Below are 9,530 nucleotides of genomic sequence, written 5' to 3'. Positions count from 1 at the left end.
CTTTTTAAAGAAAAATCTTATTTTGAATAAAATTTCCCCAAATAGAATTTGGATTTCAATTTTGTAATTGATTAATCATTCCATCCTTTCTCTCTTCATCTTCCTTTTTCCATTATCCTCATCTTCTTAGGGTTTCCTCTTTCTAAACTCCCTTTCTATTAATCAAAACACTTAAATCTAGAAAAACCCACTTTTCAAAATTTCTTTTTTTGAAAAAAATATCTTTATTTGGATAAATTTTCAAACATAAAACTAAAATCAAGAAAATTCCTTTTTTTGTTAAAAAGTTTCTTTCTTTGGATGAATATTACCCTATAGAATTGAGCAATTTATATATTAATTGATCAAATATGCCATCTTTTTGGAAGAAACAAAAAAAGGGGAATAGGATTTCCCGGTTTGTAGCAGACCTTCAAACACCCTCTAAACATGGCGGTTCACTTGTTGTTGAAACAGGGTTTCCTACATCTCTTATTGATCTCTTCCACAAAAATCGTGATAAATTAAAGAAACCCAAATCCAAAAAATCCAAATCCAAGACATTAATCACCATTTCAGAAGATGAAATTGATGATCATCAACCTCCTTCAATATCCTTGGTGAGTTACCCTCATGCTTCTTATGAATTGGATGTGGGTAGATATAGAAATTTTGAAGAAATAAATATTGGCCATAATGATGAAAATCATGATAATTATGTTGGGGAAATTGTTCATGAAAATCATGATGATGAATCTTGTAGAATTGAAAAGAATGATCCTTGTAAGAATGAAAATCATGTTAGTTTTCTAAATGAGGATCATGGTTCTTGTGAAATTGTGAATGATGAGGAAAAAATAGAAGTTGGGAAAGATTTGGGTTTGAACTATATGGGTTTGTTGTTAATTTCAATTGGGGTTTTGGGGTTTTTTGTGACATTGTATGTAAAAAGATGGTTTCTTGCATTTATCACTTTAGGGTTTGTGGTGTTGGTTTTATTAGAATATGTAGGAAGATTGGGTTTAGGGTTGTTTAAGGGTTGTGAATGTGATAATGTTGTTTGGAGGACAATTTTGAAGGGAGCTTTGGTTGTGATTGTAGCATTCTATACTAAATGGTTTGTTGTAGGGATTACAATTGGTGCTTCCTTGTTGCTTCTCTTGGAATATGTTGGAAACTCGTTTTTCGGGTTTTTTAAGCCTTGTCAAGATGCTAAATTGAAATTTCGAGGCGTTTTGCCACATTGGGGTGGTTCCAAACAAGGGGAGGAGATCGGGGCGAGGAGGGGAAAGGTGGGTTTTGATAGTTCAAAGAGGGAAAGGGAAGTTCCTAGTGAATTGAGTGATGATCATGACCTAGGAGGTGAAAATGGGACTATGTTGAGAAGGGAAATTGAACCAAAATGTGAAAATGATCTAAATTCAAAGAGGGGATTTGAGGGAACATTTGATGGAGATGTAGTTGTGAATTTTTCAAAGGCGAAAATCGAGCAAGGTAGTAAGGCTAGCTCTCTTGCCAATTTGCTTGAGGAAGAGAAGCCAAACAAACCTATACATGAACTTTTAGCACTTGAATCAAGCTCCTCTAAACCCCCAAGAAGCTTAGATTTTAGAGATTCTATTAGATCTAGATCTATTGACTTACAGGAAGAAGGGATTGAAGGGTGTAAAATTGTTGGTGTTAATAGTAAAATTAAGAAAAACAAGAAGTTTTGGAAGAAATTGTTGTCCAAGAAAAATGGTCAAGAGAAGCATAAACCAGGTTTAGAACATTGTGCTAATGTTCTTGACAATGCTGATGTTGAACATGAAATTAGTCATCAAGATCGGTTAACGAGATCGATATCAGAACCTATCTTAACATTAACACCATCATCGTTTTCGAACGATGAAAACGATGGTGGAATCGACGAGTTTGAAGCTGCAAACACTTGTATTACGGAGATGTTGCAACTCGAGAACAAAACGATTGGATCCTCTAGAATAGTTAAGGAACGAATCAGGAATTCGAAGTATTTGACTGCGTTTGTGATCCCGCTTACTGGCCTTATCGGAGGTCGTATGCTCGCTGTTGTAGTTACTGTAATCTGTTGTCTTGTGTTCAAGATTGTAAGAATCTGAAAAACACCTTACATTGTCTTGTGTTCGCTTCCAATTTTGGGTTCAACAATAATTGGGTCTGGATCTCAGTCTGGCTCGGCGATTTGGGTTCAACAATAATGGGTCTGGATCTGAGTTTGGCTCGACACTATTCAGATTCGACACATGTCCATTCCTATGTGTCTTGTACTCGTTTGGTTTGGTTTAGATGGGTTTTTCCTTATCTTTTGATAACTGTACTTAGAAATGTGTAAATTTCTACAAATCAAGCTATAAACCTTGTAAACACAAAGATAGTGTTGATATTTTAAGGCCTTGTTTGGGCTTATTAATGTTCAACTATATAAAATGGAATTAATATACTTTTATTTAATACTTCTGTTATGATTTGATGAGATTTGTTCTTAATGAAGTTCACATGCATGAAATTGACAGCCCATGTTGATAAGTGATGAAGTTCATATGAATATTTCCTTTTTGGTGGGTGAATAGAATCTTCTTAAAAAAAAAAAAAAAAAGAAGTAGGATTATGGTGGTGAAAATTGAATTTTGATACTAGAATAATAGGAAAAGTCTTCAATTATTAGTTCGAGTTATGATTTTCATATGTTATTATTTCGTATTTAATACTCATTTTTAATTGTGAACGTTTAACATATCAATTTAAACGTTATAATTTGCACTGTATATTTAATCACCCATTCAAAAAATATATATTTTATTTTTATAGAGATTTATTTTACTATATGATAGTCTCATACACGAGTTGCTCTTTTAATGTGGTTTTTTTAGTCACTCTTATTTCGAAATGGTTTCACTTAAATGGGGTTAGGTCATGTATATTCCCTCCGTCCCATTAAAATGAAAATTTTTATACTTAAAAGCTCTCATATAGATTTATGTAATGACGTAATTTCAATGGAATAAAACCTTTTTCTATTGATCAAGTAATTTAACAAAATTGGCATGATTTATAGAAGTAAGAGTTTGCTTATGAGTATTGTCTTCCTTGATTTTTTAAGTGGAAATTTAAAGTGCAAAAGCCAAAATAAGGAAAAGGAGCAAATAATTCATGATAGCAATGGATTTTGTTTTTATGTTCTTCTTGTTGCCAAGTGAGTGGTGACATAGCCCCCACCAAAATGGTGGCTTTGTGAAATATGAAATGTGGTTTTATTAAGGATATAACATCTTTCTCTTTCTTGTAGCATTTATCATTTGTCATGCAATGCCTACAAGAAATCTACTTGTAGATACTACTAATTTTACTCATCATTTCTAAAAAGACACCCTCAACAATGTATTCATTCCATTTGGGGGGCTTTCTATCATTATCTTTCTCATTTACTCACTATTGTACCTTCAAAAGAAGGTATCTCTATTTTATAATTATATATTTGAATATATATCCCTCCATTTATTGCATTATCAATTTCACAATTTACATTTGGCCTAAAAAATGACAAGTTTAAATAGTTTTTTCATATAAAAAAAATACTATGTAATGGCAAAGTTATGTATAATTAGTCATTTCAAACCGTTAAGGTCTAAGTTTTTTCATAAAATATAAAATAATTTTATAGAATGAAATTGGTTAATTTATTCATCGAGATGTAATTAAATTAAATAATATGAGGGGAAGATTATGTGGTACATTAAAATTTTTAATTCTACACAAGTGTAATTTTACTTAAATAGTTGATGATATTAAAGTACTAAAATATTATAATAAAATGTTATGCCTTGATATTTTTATGATACCACCATGTTTGAGCTTAGATAAAATTGAAATTTATACTAAAGTTGAAATTTTAAAACACGACAGTATGCTTTTCATCATTTTTTGGGGGAATTTAGCAAATGGTTGTTGAGTATTACCCGTCGACTATTGACCTTTTTAGTTAATTTGTTTGTCCTGCTTGAAGTGTTGGATTTTTGTTACTTTTTTAAGCTGGCTGGATAAATCAGTTGTTTAAGAAAATACTTGGTAAAATTATGTATTTATTATCGACTATTTATTATAGAAAAGAAGGCTAACAAGCCAAAAACCAATAAGAAAAGCCAATCAATTTATTTTTTATATTTTGCTTTTACACATAACTCTTTAGTTCGCTGAAAAGATATTTACCAAACACTTTTTTTGGCTTTTTGATCAACCAAAGCCAAAAGCCAATATTCAAAACAATTATAACTTATGAAGCAGCAATTTTCTAATGTATTTGAATAAATTTAAACATTTATTTTTTTTTAATTTATTTATTTTATTTTTTCTATTTAGAAACCAATTTATTAGTCGAGACTCCTAAAATTGGTAAAATTGACAAGTATCCAATTTTTCTCTAGATGTGGCCCAATAAAATTCATATTTTGAAATCCTATTAAAAGGTCGTTTTAATATTAAAGTGTCAATTTTAATATTTAAATGACAGATTATAAGTACTTTTAAGTACGAAAATAGATGTTTTAGTTGATTTACTATTTAGCCAAATTTAACACTATCTCTCGATGAACCAAGTGCTTGTGAAGATGTGATATAAAAGTGGGCTTTATATTCATTGGGCCAAGCTCAACATACGTAACAGACAGGCCAATCAGGCCCTTCATATTTTTTGGGCTGGGCTCAAGACGCTATAAACAGGACAAATTAGATGAAGCACACTAGCATGATTGAGTTAAGGAGATACTCTTATAAAAGACTGCCTCTCGGTAAGACAACCTCATACAAATAGTCCATACGCTAAAACTTATATTAATTGGGTCATTCTACATATGTATAAATAGCGTATCACAATAAAACCGTCTCATACAAGAATTAGGGTTGAGTTATTGAGTATATCTTTTCATTGGTTGAGGACTGAGGGAGTCGATTGAACGAGTCTCTTATAAATTCGAAGATACTCTTTATGTAATTCTTTCATTTTTTTGAAATTTTTATTGTTGGACTATTAGTTTCAATTTCGAATATGATAGTATATAATCAGTGGTGGATCTATAATTTATATAGGAGTTTCGGATATTTAAACTTAGCCGCCGTCATCATCATCATCATCATACTCAGTGTATCCCGCCCATTAGAAAAACCATGAGTAGAGTATGAGGAGGAAAGAACGGTGGCAACTCATACCCATAAATGTAAATCACATTTAATTTCTTACGAGAAACCATAGAATAAATCTTAAGTGAAAAATCCCCTCTATTTTGTTTCTATTATTCATTAATTATCATAGTTAATCCCATGATATTATATTAGACTCTTATGAACTAAATTTATGGAAATTGTTTAAAAATATCATAATTTGAACCAATTTGGACTTTAGGAGAATACTTTCTCACTATGAGGCAAAATTACAAAAATAAACATAATCACATAAATAATAAAATATTCCAACTTTTTATATCGCTTTTATTTAAGTTAATAATCCTAACACAAAGCTTTATACCTTTCAACTACTTGCTCTCGTAAAACTCATTTAATGCTTACACTGAATTTCCTTTCCAAAAATCATTTTCTTTATTAAAACCTTTAACTAACTTAAGCTTCATAGAGACTTTTAGAATTGCTCTTTAAAATTTGGAAAGTATGTTCAACCAAACTCATCCGCATTCATCCAACATCAATACTCAAAATAATGTCTACTTAAATTTATAGCATTTAATCTTCTTATACATGATGAAAATTAATTTATTATGAAAAAATACAGTATGTGAAAATAGAAAATTTTAATGAAAGAAAAAACCTTTAATACCCACTATATGTAAACACTTCATTCTCGATTATCGGTTTTCAAATTAAATTAAATTTAATAAACATAAATCTAGATAAACTCATCTTTTTTCTATGAATCACGAGATCAAAAATCTTAACTAAAAAAAATTTGTTTTAAATTGCTCACAACAAACTATCCAAATTGGAAATCCATTTTCTTTTTCTTGAGCTCTAAACTATGAAGCAGAGAATCGTCGAGTTGTGTCTGAGTTGGAGTATATACCACTTTTCCATAAGTAACTTGGGTTCGATTCTCGTTCTCGTTAGCCTTTTTTCCTTCTCTAAACTTACCTGCGGAGAATCAAGTTGTGTCTGAGTTAGAGTATATACCATTTTTCCATAAACAACCCGAGTTTGATTTTCGTTAGCCTTTTTTCTTCTCTGAGCTTATATGATAACAAGGAAAGATAGAAATTGCTTAACACATTTGATCAAGAAAATGTAAACACAAGCTGCAATAACCCATTCACAAGGAAACACCATTATTGCTTCTTTTAGATAAATATATGATCATCATCCAAATTCCAATCATGTATATATTTTCTCCTTCAATCTCAATTTGTTGATTGATAGATATTCACATTCATAGAAGAAGGATGAGAAAGAAGGAGAATCTTAAGAGATTCTTTATTATTCTTTTTCTTTTGATAAGGTTTTGTGGTATGCAACTAAATAAGGACTACTTCATGTGAGCTCATTTATATAGTTGACAAGTATATTGGTGTACTCATCAGCAACTCAAACTTGAAAATAAGTATATATTTTATTCTAAAATAAAGTATTTTTTTTATTATACGACGGATTAGGAAAGGAGATGAATAAAAAACAGACAATAAGAATCAGTTTTTTCCGAGAGAATTAAGGTGGTACATAATCTAAATGAGAAAAGACCCGATTCTCAAAGTGTTTAAGAGTTAAACTTCGTTAAATTGTGAAAATTTTCATGAATTTAGTCTAAAATGAAATAATTCATATCTAAAATACTCATATTGACATGGATAATTGGACATGTGTATATGAATTCAGACATGATTAAATTTCAATTTTATTTTTTTTGTAATTTTAGTTCACAATAAAGCGTATAAACATCCTAATTGTTAGAATGATTTATTCCACATAGACAAATTGAATATGGTGTGCACACTTTTTAAGTTATTGGAATGCTTCTTCCCATTGTCATATGGTTTTGAGATGTTATATATCTCCTTGGTTTATAAAGCGTATGCACCTCGTGTTTTCTGCGATAATATACTGGCATTCACAATAAGTTCGGTTTAATTTAACACTAATTATATATAAATATAACTAAATAAAGATATTTTAGGTATAGTGAAAAATTTTGAATACCTAGCTTAGTTAGGTTAGCTTTTAAAATTTGAATTTATGTTGCTATGCATTACATGGACAAAACTTCTTTTTGTCATATTCAGCAATTCAGCATGATATATGGTAGTTAATGGGGACAAGTAAGTTTTGTTTATTTATTTATATTTTTTTCAAAAGTAAATAAATAAATTAAATTTGTATTTTGGGGAAATAAATTATACTTCTATACTAGTCTATATTTAAGTTTTTGAATTTTGAATTTATTCATCGCAATCAATCATTATCATAGATTTATGTTGTAACATTTGGATTAATTTTTGAGTGTACATGTTCACTTACTATTGATAGTAACAAAATTAATATCATATCACTTAAGTTTTCTTCTATCTTTAGAAATAATTTGCTTTTGCTATGGTTGAAAGGTGTAAATGTGTAATATTTTTTCGGTTTCAACGTACTTGTAATTGATAGTGATATTTTTCTATATAACATGTCACAATTAGTTGTAAGTATTTCAAAATGGAAGTAATATTTACTATTATGAGAACGTAAATAATATTCCTCTTTTTGAAAAAAGTATGACAAGTTTTTATTGTGAATATGTGAAGATGAACATTACTTCAAAATTTTTAGATTAATACTCTTTTATACTCGTAAAATAAATCTTTAAAGAATGATACAAAAATAAAGAAAAAAGTGAAAACAAATATGTTAGTAGGATCAAGTTGTGATTTTTCCTACTTATTAAGATCGAGTCTCAAAATCTATTATATTTTTTAAGTTTAATTATATTTCTTAATTTTTGAGTCGTTTAGTAAGTTTTTTAGATTAAATTAAAGATAAGTTACAAATATAAATATAGAATGGAATTCCATGCTTTAACAAATGAATACATTAACATTATTGATTGCTAAAAAATTCAAATGTTTCATATTTGGATGCTTTGAAAATTTGCTATAATAAAGTCGCAATCTATAAGAAGAGATAGTATTAATTAATTAATAACTCCAAATGAAAATAAGAGAATAATATTTTTTGTTTTCCACAAAATTTGTCTCACATTCTTAACTTTTTTTTTTTTTTAATTTTAATCTATATATTTAACTTTTCTATCTCATTTCATTATAATTTGTCCTATAAAAGACAGGGCTTAATAACGAAACTGCAAACTTTTCATTGAGAGGGTTATTGCTGCCAATATGTACTATGTAGTATACTCTTTTATTTAGAATTACAGTGTAGATTGAGGAGAATGGTAAGATTAGATAATTGGTACTTATTATCTAACTGAGACGAGATTTTTTTTTGACATTACAGTGTAAGACGAGTAAACCTGTCAAAATAGTCGACCAGATTAATTGTAGATCGAGTCACTTTTGATCAATTAGTTCCCATCGGGACTTTTTGAGTTTGAATTGGGTTAAAAAAAAAAAACTATCAAATTTTGATGGAGGGAATAGTATTATTATTGCCATCACCCCCTAACAACTAGATTAATCAATCTCCATTCGTGAATTAATTAGGTGAATTGCATTATTAAAGGTTTTTGTACTATGAAAATCAAAACATTACAAGTAGCTAACCTACAAAAATATGAAAATTAGATTTTTTATGAACTTATATTTATTTATCGCCAACTATTCATATTTTTTTAAAAACACCAAATTTTAAGGAATAAAGTATCACAAATTATAAGAATATAAATTTATTATCTGAAATTATCTCATCAAGAAGTGATTTCTCACATCAGTAATTCGTTGAATGATGGAGTATTACTCGCCTACTTCAAGGAAGAAATAATATTTTTGAAAGGAAGGATAAATATCTTCAGGGTGTTTGGTAAAATAGGTTATTTAGTCAATTTTAAATTATTTGATACAAATAAAGGTTGGGTTATTAAACCATCAAATGCTAATATTTAGTAAATTAACTAATTAAAATAACTAATTATTAAAAATAAGCTATTTTTAAATAAGCTGCTTATAGCAGCGAGTTTAAAATTAACTAGTTAAATAAATGAATAAAATCAGAGGGTGGTTAAATGAGTCGGTATAATCATCTAATAACTACGAGCTGTTTGCTAAACATGGCCGTGGTTGAAGGTATAAAAACAGATATTTTCGGGTAGCACATAAATAAACACGTAATGCTGCCCAGGGCAGCAGCACGGTCAGCCCCAAACAACCCAAACCAAACGGCAAACGCCGTTTTTCTCAGCCACTCTTCTACTCCTTTTTATTCAAAAAATGTGGACCCCACATATACTAAAATAATTTTTTTTACTAACAAATTTCCACAAAAATGGGTCCCATATCCCCACACTCAATAATGCATAAAAACAAGAGAGAGAAAATAAAGTA

Source organism: Amaranthus tricolor, chromosome 7 (genome assembly GCF_026212465.1).
Source record: "Amaranthus tricolor cultivar Red isolate AtriRed21 chromosome 7, ASM2621246v1, whole genome shotgun sequence".
In the NCBI taxonomy this organism is placed as follows: Eukaryota; Viridiplantae; Streptophyta; class Magnoliopsida; order Caryophyllales; family Amaranthaceae; genus Amaranthus; species Amaranthus tricolor.
This window is presented reverse-complemented; position numbering follows the sequence as displayed.